Source organism: Perca fluviatilis, chromosome 6 (assembly GCF_010015445.1).
Source record: "Perca fluviatilis chromosome 6, GENO_Pfluv_1.0, whole genome shotgun sequence".
Taxonomy (NCBI): domain Eukaryota; kingdom Metazoa; phylum Chordata; class Actinopteri; order Perciformes; family Percidae; genus Perca; species Perca fluviatilis.
The window spans coordinates 20,348,771-20,364,983 of NC_053117.1; the positions used below are offsets into that span (position 1 = coordinate 20,348,771).

Sequence of the window (16,213 nt, forward strand, 5' to 3'; positions counted from 1 at the left end):
TGATAGACTGTCATCCCAGATTGTCATATTCCACATATCTAGTGATTCAGGGTAAGACGTGGTGGTTCCGCTATCCGATTTGAGAAATCCCTTCTGAGCTGAGTACGTCCAGAAGTCTAGGAGCTCCGTCTGTCTGTCTCCTTTTTTCCCTTGTACCCCTTCGTCCTCTTCTTTAGATGTGTCTGGAGTTAAAGTTAGGATTGCTTTCTTTCTCGACAATGAGGATGTTTTTTCTTTCACTCCAATGATATCAGCCTTGCATTTTCCAGTTACCTCCTCCTCCGGTGGTGTCAATTGCAGATAAGCTAAAGTGGCAGGGTTCCACTGATCGTTACGTACAGGATCTGGGTTCCAGGTGTCGTATGTTTCAGTCTGCTCTGTGATCAGACTAAGCTGGGGTTCAAGGCTCTTTCTCTTCTGGTGGGCATTCTCTGTCTTTAAGATCTCTTCTCGGCTTTCTTGTTCTGTCACATAATCAACTGAGTCTTTCCCTCTAACTTCGTCCACAATATTCTGCAGGCTTTCAGATTCCTTGGTCCTATTCCAGGCATTATTGTCATTTGAGGACAATGCTCCTTGTGTGTCAAAGCCAAGTTCTTCCCAGGTCTCTGACAATGACGATGACACACTGTCCTTGTGCTGCAGGCCATTGATCCTTTCAACTACATCTTCTGGAAAGAACCTGACCCCGCACCTGCTGGTTGGGCGGCTACCTACCACGCTGTTGACTGGAGTTGGAGGAACCACAGTGTCAATCATGTCATTCCCATGGATTTGACCATGGTGGTCAATGGAGGAATTTCTACTTTCAAGCCCGCCCAATGAATTGGAAGCAGAGAAATCCAGCAAGCTCAGCTCTTCAAGTTCTGATAAGCTAGAGCTCCCCGCTCTTCTTTCTCCTTCATCTCCTCCTACTCCAGAATTTGCCAACTCCCCTCTTGTTGGCGTAGAGTGGTCACTGCTATGTACTGGGTCAAAACTAAACAGGTCAAAGTTTTCACTTTTATTTCTGCCAGAGTGGTTCTTCCTCCTCTCAGGTGGAACAGGTGGGGAGAGGGATGACAATCCCAGGGGAGAAGGGTTTCTCAGAAAGAGTCCTCCTGGCCCTGCTGCTTGCCCTCCTGCTGCTATAACTTCACCGACTGGGCTGTCATCACTGAGGAACACTGAACTCTCCTTGGAGGAGCGGCTGCTGCGGATGGTGGTCAAACCACTGTCAGGGCTCACAAGCTCCCCACCAGCACCAACTCCTATACCTCCTGTGTCTTCTGCACCATCTGCCATCACCCTATATACAGAGATAAAACAACACTGTCAGGGTCCGTGAATAAATAATATTCAATCTTCAAATTTCATGTTTTGATGACTTTCACTGACACTGGAAGAAACAAAATCAAAGGGATGTATTTAATTACCTTGCTATTGGCACCACATCTCCAATGCCTCCTTCGGCTCTCTCTATGTCAGAGCCATCCATGTCATTGATACCAGATGATCCCTGGGAGAACTCCACGCTGCCTGCCACTCCCTCTGTGGAAGAGGTCCTACTGCTGGGGTGGCAGGCTAATACAGAGCTCCGCCGGTCAACAAAGTCCTTGAGGAGGCCCTGTATTTCTTCTGCCAGCAGAGGTGAAGTACCAGAAGTTAAGCAGGTGTTTATAGGAATGTGGTAGACCTGGAGACTCTCCTTGGCTTCCAGTTCACCAGAAAGAGACCAGCTGGAAGACTCTTCCAACTCACAGCAGATCTGCAATGAAAGCCACTATGTTGTAATATTTCATGTTTTTCTACTTTTACTTGCAAACATTTGACATTTTGGGAAATACGCTTATTTGCTTTCTTGCTGAGAGTTTAGATGAGAAGGTGTTGTTACTGATCGTCCTTACCAGAGCAACCTTCTCCATAGGGCACTTTACCCAAACTAACAGCCCACACCTCAAAACACACCTGTCAATCTAGGGATTCAGGAAATTTGATAATAAATAACAGACATCACAATGCCTATTTCCAGTTCCCAAAGGTATTCATTGAGTTGTTTTTATCAGAGAAGGACTTATGTTTCACTTTTGACATATACGTGGCTGTGTTTACCTGGTTTAGGAGATCTGTGTTGTTTGAGTAGACAGCCATCTGCTGGCGTGGATGATGAACTGTATCATTGATGGATAAGAGAACCACCAGACAATCATAGCCATGGCGATGGCTGAATGATTTCATCCCGTCCACATAACCATGCCAGTCCTGGGAAAGAGATATAACAAAGGACAAATAAGCAAAAAGAAAGAAAAAAGAAAATCGGCGAAGGAATCAAGATCTAAAATGTGTAATGCAAACTACTTGACAGATGCAACTTTTTTGAAATTATATTATTAATGAACCAATCATAAAAAAGTTATAATTACATTTTATTGCAATAGTCTCAAAATGATTAATAAACATTTTGGTTACAGAAAACTTTTTTATTGCGCATATGATTACATTTTTTTGCCAAACTGAAGTGGTTTCAAGTAAGCCTTCATCTGTAGCTATGAGAGACGAAGCTGTCAAAATGCACAGAGGGGTAGAGAGACACTTTGTGATTTATTGTTTGGAAATTAACTATTTGCTCTTAAAAAAGCCACCATGCACAGATTATGGTAATTCAGTGACACGCACAATGATTGATGGATGGAAAGTTGCATTAATTAATTGTTTTGCTTGTCAAGGAAACTTGCTTTTTTTCTTTCTAAAATGATTAACAACAATGTTATGGCAACAATAATTTGCAACGCAGGGTTGCACATGAAGTGATACTTTTAAAAAACATATTTGCTTGATTAATCCAGATTTGCTTTACAACTGTTTGTATTGTGAAGTTGTCAAAATTGTTGTGCTTGTTTAAGTAGAACTTTTAAACAAAAGAGGTATTGTTGTTTTAGTAAAGCTAATAGAAGAATTCTAAGTTTGACATTAATGTGTGTGTCTGTTGGATATTCTTAAAAACATTTTTTTTTCATGTTGCATGACTTATACCAAATAGTATATGATTCTGCCTGACTTTGAAAGTTTGCATTTTTTTCTGTGTGCTGTGTCACACAGTGTGTGTGGTCCTTCTCTCAGCTTGAGCCTGTGTGTGTGAGTGTATTTGTATGGGCCCACTGAAAGTGATTAATGAGTGCTGAAGGCGCTGTATCTGCCCAGACTGTGTCAATATTAACCTGTGAGGATGAGAGGGCTACAATACTACTCCCTCTGTTCCTGCCTCCATCCCTCCATCCTTCTCTCTCTTCACAATATGGTTGCTGTCAGACTCAGGCCCATCAATCCTAACACACACACACAACTGTCACTTCACTGACACTGCCATTTCTCAACACTGATATCCTGATGAGTGCAATGAAGCCTCCCAAGATTCTTTAAAACACACATATTCACTCACATAAGTACAAACACAAGTAAATGCTCATGTAACCCTGACACATGCAGATACACACATAAATCCGCCTGCAGTCATCTACTAAAATCTCAGTGTATGAACAACATGTACCAGTATGTACACTATGAGCTCTGGTAAAGCAATAAAGTCTTCATGATTTACAGTACAATAACAAAGAAATGCTCAAATTGTGCCGATATTCTAAAGCTACTACCCAACTGCGTGCATATGCACACAAAACTGCACACACACATTGTCACACACAAAGGCAGGGAAATATAGTCAGAAAACGAGTAGAGTGCAAATCTCTGAGATAACACGCAGGGCGACAGTCTGTCTGCCATTTGGCTCTTAACTGAGTAAATTACTACTCATATTGCCTGCCCCTCCTCTTTCTCCTTCTTTTTGCCACCCCCAGATACACAGATTGCCTTTTCTTATAAATTACCAACATGTTAGCTATAAAAATCCACTTGCTAACTGTCTCCAAGAACCTTAGGATCCGGACACAGAAACCTGTTTCTCATTTGTTAAGCTTTTGGTAAGCTGAGATATCACAAACAGAGAGTTTCCCTTTAAACCCTTCACTGTACTTACTTACTTTATATCAGAGGTAGGCAGTCAGTGGCAGCAAGGCCTTCTCTGCTCGCCAAGAAATTGTCAGAATCAGAAAATTATATATATATATATATATATATATATATATAAATATATATAAAATATATTTTATATATAATATATTTTATATATACAAAGTCTGTTCCCATGAGTTTATCACCGTAATTTAATTGCTACTCTCTCCCTCGGTTGTGCGGCATTTCATAAATTAGAGCTTTTATCCAATATGATTTCCCCTCTGTGCTGTCTCTGGGTGAAAACTCTACTCTGAGGCCTGTTTAAGCAAGGACAATGTTGTTGATTGTCATATTCTTTAGCCCATCAAATTTTGTGTGCCCTGTTGGGCGTATTCTTTGACAGGACAGAGCCTTCTAGTTGGCCTTGCAACCTACTTCGGCATTTTTTGGACCAGTTAGTATACGGTGGCCGAGAAGCATAACTAGCTAACATCACATAACCGTAGCAGTAACGTTCATTCGTTTCGAGTTTTAGATGTAAAGTTAATGAAAGAAAGGAAGATGTACTTTTTCTTCAAATGATGAGTAGCTTTTGGTAAGTATAATGGATTTTTTTGCATTTTAGTAAAATGATTTTACTTGCTTTTGCTGCATGCTTTAGATTGTTGCTGCCGGTGTTAAAGGTTTGAGCAGTGTCAGTGGCCGTTGTACCCTTGTGTATGCGTGGCGTCATATGTGTTGTTGAGCCACAGCAGCTTGGCTGGAATTTGAGGAAGCCTGTTGATCGCTGATTGTGTTATTTGTGTTATTGATTGCTTTGTGGTCGTCGTATGAGTAAATATTATAATAATTGTTTTTGTTTCTTTGGTAATTACATTAATTTGGACTATGTGATGCAGCCTCCTGCCATACTGCGTAAAAGTGATGGCTTCAGTCACCGTGTATTCATGTCTCTGCAACAGTATATTGAAACTCTCTAGGTGTTAAGCCTTGTGTTAAATCACTTTATTCCACACGATAATGTCCTAGTGTCATGGTGAGGTTATCCAAAGTTGGTTCAATTGCTGTAGAAAAGTACTGAAGGCCCAGGTGTAAAATACACGGCCCCCCACTTCTCTGATGCAGAGATTAGCTTTAATTTTTATTAAGAGCAGACAGTCCTGGAAACAGTTCTGCTTCTGCAAATATTTCCAATATTACCACGCATCAGAAAAAAGCATGCTGTTAACAAAATGGAGGTTTTGTCATGAAAGTACTAGATAAGCTACAGCTGATCAAAAAGTGAGGACTATTATGGCTTTCACTTGATAATTTAATGTTTATATTCAATAAGACAGAGTATTCAACATAAATTACAGTAAACAGAAACAGAAACAAAAACAAAATGAAAGGAATATTAAAATAATAAGAAAAAAGTATGTGTAACACAACACAAATATAGTAATATTAATACAATTTTATTTTATTTTTATTTATATTTTTTGCTGCTTTTAAATATCTTATGTATCCCTGTATGGTGTCCTTGAGTGCTGAGAAAGGCGCCTTTAAATAAAATGTATTATTATTATTATTAATACAAGTATGGGAAAAATAAAACATGAAACACAAAAGTCCTTTAGCAGCATATCATGGTTTTAAAACTTGAAAATGTTTACACCCATGGTGGATGTAAAAATAATCAGTGTACTGTTTGTGATGGTGATAGTTCGAAGTCAAGCTATGGCTTTTTATTTTGATATGAAAGAGTTTTTGGTGGTTTACTTGTGGTAATATGACGAATATGACAATAGTACTATGAGAAGAAATGCTTCTTTCCTAAGTAGACATTCTTCTAACCCTCTCAGAAAGGGTTTCAATTGATTAATTGCCAAGTTGCTTCACGGCGATTAAAACACAAGTTTCTGCATTAACTTTAAAGTTATGGAATACAGATTGGAATAGTTGAAGAACAGCCCTTTGTGTGCAGCATCTCTCAGTGTAAGACAACTTTTCACTGACCACTTTTAATGACCGAAAATCCACCTTTGGACTTTGTGGAATTACAGTTGCTGACCTTTGAGAACTAAGTATTTACAGTACCAGTGACCAACGGTTTGTATGGTCAAAAGTAGGTTGAGCCCATGTACAGTATCGTATGGCATACAGAGAATTTGTGCATCAAAGGGGAATTATTCTCCCTTTAATCTAACTTTGTTTGTAACATCTCTTATTTTTTTTCTAATGGCATCCTTTCCTTTATGTTTCCTTTACCCAAATCTTCCCAGTTTATCTCATTTTTCCCTCCCTCACCTGTGTCTCTGTTTCCCTGTCACACTGTGCCTCTTCATCTCTTGCTCTCACACACTTTGCAGCTTCATCTTTCTTTCACACTAGGCCCCAACACACACACACGCGCACGCATGCACGCAGGCACGGCACGCACGCACGCACGCGCACACACACACACACACACACACACACACACACACACACACACACACACACACACACACACACTCCCTTTCTCTTTGGTTGTCTTTGCTCCACAGGTAGCAAGTCTTTAGCGGCTGCTTGCAGTTCTCCCAACCTGCCATCATTATGCACAATAGCCTTAGGTACAAAACTCAGGCCTCATAACTCACGCCCCGCGCGCGTAAATTCCCGTGCAAACACAGTCAAAGCAAAAACACATTTCCTGCTGTCGCTAACATCTCCGGCAAAGAATTAATCAAGCGTTCATCCATTTAGGCTCTTTGCATACCCTTTCTGTCAGAACACAGAACGCTAAGAGAGTTGCAAGTTCTTCTCAGGCGATCGTTTCGCCACCCTGATGAATCCATCAAGCGAGGTTTGATTTATACATCTGTCTGTGATCACAGCGGTACAGCTACAGCAAATGGGGTGGCAAGGAGCGAGCTGACACCACCCTGCTCAAATACACACATGCAAATGCACGCACACATGTGCCAGATATACCACTTGCCACACACACATGCACAGCCAAACTCACACATGCATGTGCTCACAAACCACACTCGTGCGCACACACCCGTACACAACAGCATTAGCCTACTGCTTAGGAAGTTTTTGGAGAGACAGAGGGAAAAGGGGAGGGGGGTAAAAGTTTGCAGAGAAAGAAGCCCAAATGTCTTTCTGTCTGTCTTTCTCATATGGGCCTTCTCCGCATGTTTCATTCGCTCAGCTCTAAGTGCAGGGATTTGGGGGCCAAGATGCAAGCACTGAGTCTATAAATGTTTTGTTTTGTTTATTTGTTTGCCCTCAAAGCCCAAAGAAGCCACAGGGGGAGAAGGAAAATGTGGGATGAGAGAAAGAACAAGAGTTTCAGAGAAAATGATGAGGAAGAAACATCAGGGCAAGTTATACAGTATGAATGATTGTCTTATGTAGGGGGTTTCCAAACTTGCTTAAATATGTGAAACAATACACAGCCTATAATGTGCGTTACAGCCAAACAAATTAATAGCAAAAATATTTTCACACAGCTGATAAAAGTGATGCTTTTTGTGTGCATTTGTCTGAATGTATTCCCACATAAAGAGCTACAACACAACAACACTAAACAGATTAAGGAATGCGCTTTCGTGTCCTGATGGCATCAGCAAATTTCAGGCTACTGTAAATAGGATGTTATGTTCATGCCTGTAGATTTTGAATAGAAAGATTTGGTCATATCCAATGCACCTGCCCGACAAAAGAGGTGTGCAAAAAGTCTTCCTACGTTGAATAGAAAGATTATAAAGTGGCTACAGCAGTATGTATTAATGAATACTCTCACTAAGAAAATCACCAAGGAGCAAGAAAGAAAGAACCAGGAAGTCAGAAAGGAATTGAAAGATAGAGAGATAGAGGGGGCGGGACACCCTGACTTCCTGGTCTTCAATCTTAGTCCCTGGGAGGCCCACCCTGCACCTGCTGTCTCCTAGTGCCTCTCATCAGAAAGGCATTTACCGAGTGCCGTGGCTGCGGGCCCCTTCATTAGTGAGCATAATTATTTGTGCAAGTGGCGTAGGGCAAAACTGGCCCCGCATAAACAAACAGAAGGGCCGGAGGACTGTGAACAAACAACATTAGAGACAATCAATGTTGCCAAAATTAAACCTAAAGCGTACCTCAGACGGAGAGATGGACACCCACACACAAACACACATGCACAGAAAGAATTAAACAAATAAATCCACAACATAAAACATAGCAAAGAAAACGTAGCCACACTTATACAGAACAAAAGATGATTGATTTTGTTTACCAACCAGAGAAAATAAAACATTACAATTATTTGGATATTTTGGTGGAACACTGGATTAGCCTGCGTTCAAGATTTCAAGCTCAAACCAAAATGCTAACTTTTATTACTTTCCCACCGCTTCCCTCTCTCCAGTCTCAAGAGTGGAAATAGCTTTCAAAAGACAGAAAACAAAGAACTCTAAAACAGAATTGGAATACTTAGATGTCCATATTAACATTAGCAAAAAAAAAAACATTATTCACATGATCATGACTGTGTGTGTGCTTGTGACTGTGGGCTCTTGTCCTTCCTACAGTTCATCAACTCCACAGCATGACAACTCTTTATCCGACCAATGCTTCATCTGCCAGCGCTAATTACTGAGCCATGAAAACCTCTGATACACAAACACACACTGCCTGGCAAGAATATGTGAATAATGTATTTTTAGTATGTTAATTAATTTGACCTTCATGTAAGTGTTACACATAACATTACATAGTAATGCAACAAGTAAGAAACAGCTTACAACTTCTCTGTTACCATGTACCAATTTAGCTACTAGCTGTCATGTCTCTCACATCTACAGGTGATGCTGCACAATGACTGTGTGCCCTTAAGCAAGGATCTTGACCCCTTTTGGCTCATGTGGTGACTATTCTGCTAGCTGACACAGTGCTGCACTGGTCTATTAGACAATATAGCACCCTCTGTACACCGGGACAAATTGGTGACTTTTTAAAAAACAGAAAGAAAAAATCCCAGTTGGCTTGACCACATAAAAGTAAATACCACTGTGTGGGCTGATTACTATAGAGAATGAATGAATACTGAGGAACAACAGCAAATATAGAACAATTAATGATGTATAAGACACAATATGTTTCATAAAACATAAAAACTGCCACACAAAAATAGATGTAAACAATACATAATAACTAGAAATGACTAAAGGCAACTGGTAATTTCTAATACAGAATTTTACCAAGTAGGCCTACTTATATTTTTAGTTTTTAAGTTTCCTAGAAATACTTATCTATAGAATGTATATAGACTATGCAAGCTTCAATGGATGTACGACCACTACAACTCATAAGGACTTACAGTGTCAATTGCTCTTGTTATTTATTTACTTAGTTACCAAATGTCAGACAACAAGCCAAATTGTTTGTGAGGCTACAATAGAAATTACAGGTCTGGGCTTCAAGCATTCACAATAAAAACAGTTGTGTTTTCAGTGCAGACATTTTTGGAGGTGATGCACTCTGAGCTGTTTACTTTGTTTCAATCACTAAGATTCTGTACCTTTAGCTGGTAATTATTAGACATATTCTGCTAATTATTAGACATATTCTGCTTCTGGAAAGCAGAAATACTGCATGCACAACCTAAAGAAAGTAGATGTTCCAACGTGCACGGACTGCAGCAATAAGGGAACGTGCTTAGTATAGTTGCAAGTGTAGCAGTGGCATTTTGAAAAAAAACTGAAAAATAGCACAAATTTAAACAGCAAACAAGTAATTGATATAGCAGACAACCAGAAAAGTCTCATTCTTGTGGTGCAGACTGAGATTTGACGTACTGAATGCAACCATATGCAATAAAGCAAAGCTGACAAGGTTGCATTGCAAATATGTAACTTAGCATAGCTTTCACAGCTTTATCATTATACAATGTGACACCTTCAACACAGCTGTTTGTACATGCTGAATTACAAATAAAAATGATCACATAGCCTCACAGACAAATTCATATAATTATTGCTCATGTGCAGCAACATTGGAAAGTTTTCATGATATTTTCAATAGCAGTATTTTGTGCCATTGTAGCCAAACATGGAAATATTTTTTTAAAGAATTGATAGAAATATTTGCCTTTATGGTTTCAAATGTGGTGCACATTGATGAGCAAATATAAATGACACACAGAAACATCGAGACAGACACAGTGATTTTGAAAGAATAAAACTCCATTCATTCACACTTTTCTCTTACATAATAAAGGAGCACACAGACTGACTAATGTATGTTTGTACAGAGTAAAAAAATACATTAGTCAGTCTATACGATGTGTCCATATCGTTACACCAAACACACTCTGAAGCTTTTCTTCTGCTAAGTGCTAACTAGGCAATCACAGCCTCTACTCTGTCTTCTTTTACTGCTTTCACACACACACACACACACACACACACACACACACACACACACACACACACACACACACACACACACACACACACACACACACACACACACACACACACACACACAGAGGGACAAAAATCACACTTTGACAAACACATAACACATAAACCATTAAAGACTAATTGAATCTAATTTATTTAGTTTTCTGGAAAGAATCATTTAAGGCAGAACTTCCCTTAACCCCCTCAATAAATGACACTCTCATACCGTTTTACTCTCTTTTCAAACACAATTAAAAAATAATATATAAATATATACACACTGCAAATGACATGCATATAAGGAGTTCATTTTGGAGCCCGATCTCAGGTCATTAGTAACCCACCATGACGCTGTGGAGTTGGAGGGTCCGCTGGCGACGCAGGCCCCTGGCCATTTATTCTATATTAAGTCTCTAATGGGCCCTCTCTCTCTCTCTCTCTCTCTCTCTCTCTCTCTCTCTCTCTCTCTCTCTCTCTCCTGACACACAGCATGCAGGCACAGCGCTGGTAAAATATGCACAGAAAGTCCGGTGCACACACACACAGACAAAGCCATTCAAATGAATGGTTATTTATTCGCTAAACGAGGATCTGGGTGTTTAATGTTCCTTGGACGTTAGGTAGTTTTCTGGGGGAGGCAGAGCCATACCCCTACGGCTACAGACATCATTTATTTTACACATAGCCTAATACCGCACGCTAGGCAGCCGCTGAGAAAAATGGGCTTTGGAAGTGAAAAGGAGATATAAAAGAAATAATGAATGATTTTTTTTTTTGTTGAGGGGGGTGATGGGAGGGGGGTGAACACATTAGAAGTTGCAGCAGGGAGAAAAGCAAGGGGTAGGCTTAAAGGCTTTAAGCATCCTCTGTGTGTGTGTGTGTGTGGGGGGGGGTGTGGGTGTGTGTGTGTGGGGGGGGGGGGGGGTGTGGGGGGGGGGGGGGGGGAATGTGTGTGTGTGTGTGTGTGGTGTGTGGTGTGTGTGTGTGTGGGTAAATGTTAATAGTAAGATTCTTAATAGATAGATAGATATAGTTTTTTTTTTTTTTTTTTTTTTTTTTTTTTTTTTTTTTTTTTTAGAAATATGTTTTTTTTTTTTTTTTTTTTTTTTTTTTTTTTTTTTTTTTTTTTTTTTTTTTTTTTTTTTTTTTTTTTTTTTTTAGGTTTTTGGAGGCAGGTAATACCTGGTTGTGTATGAGGCTCTCAGGCCACCATTTGCATCTCATCCAAATGCAGAACATCACATCAGAGGGGCTCCTCTACTTGCATAACAACACATCCCCAAAATGACAGCACCGGTGTGATGTATCCAAAACAACAAAGTCATCAAAAGTAACTTAAAAAAAAAAAAAGAACCATGTTCTTGAAAAAGTTTTATTCATTCATACATTTTTCTTTTAAAAGACTAGCAAAGTCATCACGAGCTTCTTTGAAAACAACTAACAAAGGGCAGTGGACCACATTATATCTGAATATAATCACCCTGATGTATTAAAAGGAACCAGTGAGTCTAATGAGGCCATTAATGTAAGTAGTAAGTGTATTAATAAGCCATTATTTCTATGTCAGCACACAAGCTTTAAGAATCCACGTTTACATAGTTTTAAATGTTGTCCTGTAATAATATCTCGGGTTAATTTACCCTTAATTATAGGTGGCCAGTATTCTTGTTCAACATTCAAACATTCAGAAAGATATTGTCATATTTCAAAAGAAAAAAAATCCCTGAATTTGGTAATTTGGTTTATATTCATGTTTTAATTCATTGAAGAGAAACTAAATGGAATACAGAATTTTAAGATATTTTTATGATATAAATGTACCTCCTTATATGTGGTCACTGAAGTGAGTGCTATGGTCATCTGTCCATCAGAAAACTCCTTCAGATCCAGAGTCAGCAGCTGCTCCAAGTCTACAGCCAGTCGGCACACACAAACAAACAGTATAACACACACAAAAGAATACAAAACTATTTCACAACAGACAGAAAAAACACAAGCATGAAGGCCCTCTTCAGAACTGAGAGGTAATAGAAAGGATGTTGCGATACTACGGAAAATGTGCCATCGAGCAAAATAATACTACAGTGATTATAATGAACTTTAAGCAATGAAGTGACCTGACAATTCTGTCAACAGCAGAGCACAGAGAGCCTCCAACTATGTTAAATGTATCCACATTTAGTTTAAAGCCCCTACATCTTGCTGGATTGGCAGTTAAGTTTAAAAACGGTGTACAGTTTGGCCTCCTAAAACTGTCATTTTTGGCAGTTACATTACAGCTTGTGATGCGATTGGATGTACAATATTAAGTGAACGGGATACGGCACAGCCACTCAGCCTGGCTACCAATTTGTTCCAGTGTCCATTCACGTTACTGCAACAGAAAAGTCCCCTGTGGCCAATAAAGCATTTTCCCTGTCAACCACCATTATAAAGAGACGTGTAAAACTTTTGTAATAATTAATGTAATGCAAAATGTTACATTAATTATACATTACAATATTATTGGACCTTTAAGGTCCTGTAAACGTTTTGCATTCAGAACTGAGATTAGTTAGATTTTTGTAGTATGTAGTTTGGGACTACAAATACAAAAATCTATCTGCTTGTTCAGGTACACATTCAGCCAGTTGGAACAGAAGAACACAATCAAATTATTCAGAATACCTTACTCAGATTGAGTAACGTAACGGAATACGTTACAAATTACATTTTTGGGCATGTATTCTGTATTCTGTAACGGAATACGTTTTGAAAGTATCCTTCCCAACACTGTATATCAATAACATTGATCATAATGTGTCTAATGTAAAATTTCATTTTTATGCTGATGACACTGTACTGTATTGCTCAGCACCCACCCCAGACCAGGCCCTCTCCCAGTTACAACTTGCTTTTAACACACTTCAACAGAATCTTTATGATTTAAAACTTGTTTTAAATGCTGAAAAAGTCATGCTTTTTTCAAATTCAATATCCAAATCAAACCTGCCTTCAATCTTCACTTCCCAGGTTACAAAGATCGAATGTGTTTCTGAGTACAGATATTTTAATAGATTCATTTCTTTCTTTTACACTTTTACACTGCTGGCTGGTTGCTGCCACTTTTATGTCTATACTTGACTATGGTGATGTTTTATGCTTCGTCTCAAAGTTTACATGCACTGGACACTGTAGCTATACCATGGATCTCTGAGGTCCATCACTGGTTTTAAAGCCCTCACTCACCATTGTGAACTGTATGAACGTGTTGGTTGGCCTTCTCTATCAAGACTTCAACACTGGCATATCTTCATATACAAGGCTATTTTAGGCCTACTTCCATCCTGACCTATATCAGTTTAAATAGTATCGGGACTTACAATCTTCGTTCCCAGGATCTTTTCGTTGTCTGTTCCAAAGGTTAGAACTGAACTGGGGAAAAAGGCGTCTAAGTTTGCTGCTTCCTCTACATAGAACAAGTTTCAGAAATCCATGAAACTTAATGAGCTGGTCTCATTGGTCGCTTTTAAGAGGATGTTGATTGACTTGGAGGCAGCCACATCTGGCTGCAGATGTTTTGCCTGATGTGTTCAGGATTGTGGTTGACTTTGAGGGATTTGCTGCTTCAGTTGTTTTATGTTTTTAGTGTTTTAGTGTATTTTGTGTTTGTATGTACATGTGGTTGTACTGCTGCCTGTCTTGGCCAGGACACTCTTGAAAAAGAGATTTTTTTATCTCAATGAGTCTCTTCCTGGTTAAATAAAAGTAAATAAGATAAATAATAAAATAATATGCACCTTGTAGCTTCGCCGCATCATGTTGACCTGCAGTGACAACACTCCAGTGCTCCAAGGATCTCATGAGCTCTTCCAGTTGTGCTGACCGACGGCCATGTTTGATCCACAAAGCTTCACTTTGCAGCTGCAAGGCCTCTGTGGACACATAAACACACAAACACATTTGGGTGTGTCAGGATGCACACTCTGGCTCTTGTTCATAAGTTCATGTACGTTCAGTCTTGGTTCAATAACAAAAGAAAATATTTTTTTGTGTTGTTCTTGTGAAACTATGTGTGGAATATCCGGTAAGGTTAGACTTTACACTGTATGTACACAGTGCCATCACTGAGGTACCACAATAGTTAGTAAATCATCACATTTAATGAAAGGCAAGGGCAACATTTGGGACAATCTTCATGTGAGCTACTTCTGGTTCAAGTCTTTACAATTTTGTGCTTTTTATGCTCCACCAAATATCATTATATCAATATATAATATTCCTATTGGTCTCATTTTAATCAAGACAACTCAAAAATATATGCAGTTTGTAGAAAATATACAGTACAACTATACATTGTACATTTAATGTAAATAAAAGATGAAATGTTGCTTAAATAGCTAATGGCCAGTACAGTATATAAACCAATAAAAAGTTATATATGTCCTCTGGTAACATTTGATTTTAAACAGAGTTTATGAAGATTAGGAATTGAGCTGAGCTACTGAACTCTCCTGAAAATGCACTGTCCAAAGAGCTCTCACAGAGAAATACGAGAACTGGACTACACACAGTAGCATGTGTATGTAGTATATTTCACTCCATCCTTTATTCACCTTTTCTCTATCTGACCATTCTCTGTCTGTTCGTCTTTCTGTAAATCACAGTGAGAGACGGCAGAGAAGAAAAGTAGCAGTGTTATTGAACCGAGATCAGTCATGTCTTCTGCCCAACCCCCTTTACAGCTGCTGAACATTGACAACTTGAATACCTGTTTGGCAGGCTGTAACTGACTTAACAACACACACACACACACACACAAACACACACACACACACACACACACACACGCACACACTGCAAATGTACTACTCTGTTGATCAGACACAAGTATTTGTGAAGTCACCCTAAGTAGAGTTCAACCAATGTAATTTTAATTGCAGTAAACCATCTAGTATAAAATGTATGCTATTACTTATTAATATTATTGTACCCAAGCTAACACAGATACACACATTCTGTTGTGAGACTCTCATACACAGTACATGCTTAGAAAGTTTTGTTCTCGGACGCTCTCTACCTTTTACTATTTTCTCTATTATTGTCTTGCCTTTTATCCATTTAAAACATTTAGTGATTTCTCTTTAATTTTGTGTAACAATTTTCTTACTTAAGTGGAAAAAATATGACCTGACTAAACAGAAACCACTCAACAGACTAAACTAACTTAAATAAAAAAGAGTCACATTACGGGACTCTGTGTCTCGGCACTCTTCCTTACTCACACTCGCCACCCCTCATCTCTCTCTTTCTCCATCTCTCCTGGTGGGTGTTAAGCGAGTCATGTCAGGGGATTTGTGTGTGTCCTCCTTCATCGCCCCATTACACACCCCTGGGGGGCGCCTGCACCTCCCTCACCTCCGAGAGTCTCCCCCAGCGCTGCTCCGACGTGCTCTGCTGCCTCTTGAAGAATCTCCCCGGCGACTGTCGTCACCGCGGACGATGCCCCATCATCCCCTGCGTCCTGCTGCCCGTCATGATGGACCACTCGCAGAATGCTGGACTCCAAGGTGTGGTACTCAGAGCTAGGATAGGAGAAGACGGGGGTGAGGGAGATATGGATGGCTGCAGGGGAAGGAGTGATGATTGTGAGGCATTTGCATAAATACAACTCCCCTTTGGGTCATGAGTGATGCACACACACAGGCCAGAAATACACACACAAACATACTTTCAATCTCATTTTTGCATCAACAAATAGTCTTCTGAGCCAAAACCCACTGTGTCTGGATATGTTTGTTGTGTGTGTGTGTGTGTGTGTGTGTGTGTGT

The 16,213-nt window shown here is 39.5% G+C and overlaps 1 protein-coding gene across 5 annotated transcripts in view; it reads left to right on the plus strand.

Moving 5' to 3' along the window:
* The first annotated feature begins 4,471 nt into the window (after nucleotides 1-4,471).
* Nucleotides 4,472-16,213, plus strand: part of foxb2 (forkhead box B2) — a 28,250-nt gene continuing 16,508 nt past the window's right edge. For 3 of the 5 annotated variants that reach the window (XM_039802110.1, XM_039802111.1, XM_039802112.1), the window contains exon 1: nucleotides 15,839-15,952. The gene's annotated coding sequence lies outside the window, so the exon portion shown is untranslated. Of the gene's footprint in view, nucleotides 4,586-15,838; nucleotides 15,953-16,213 lie in introns of those variants that run through there. The other 2 variants (XM_039802114.1, XM_039802113.1) reach the window with 2 other exon arrangements.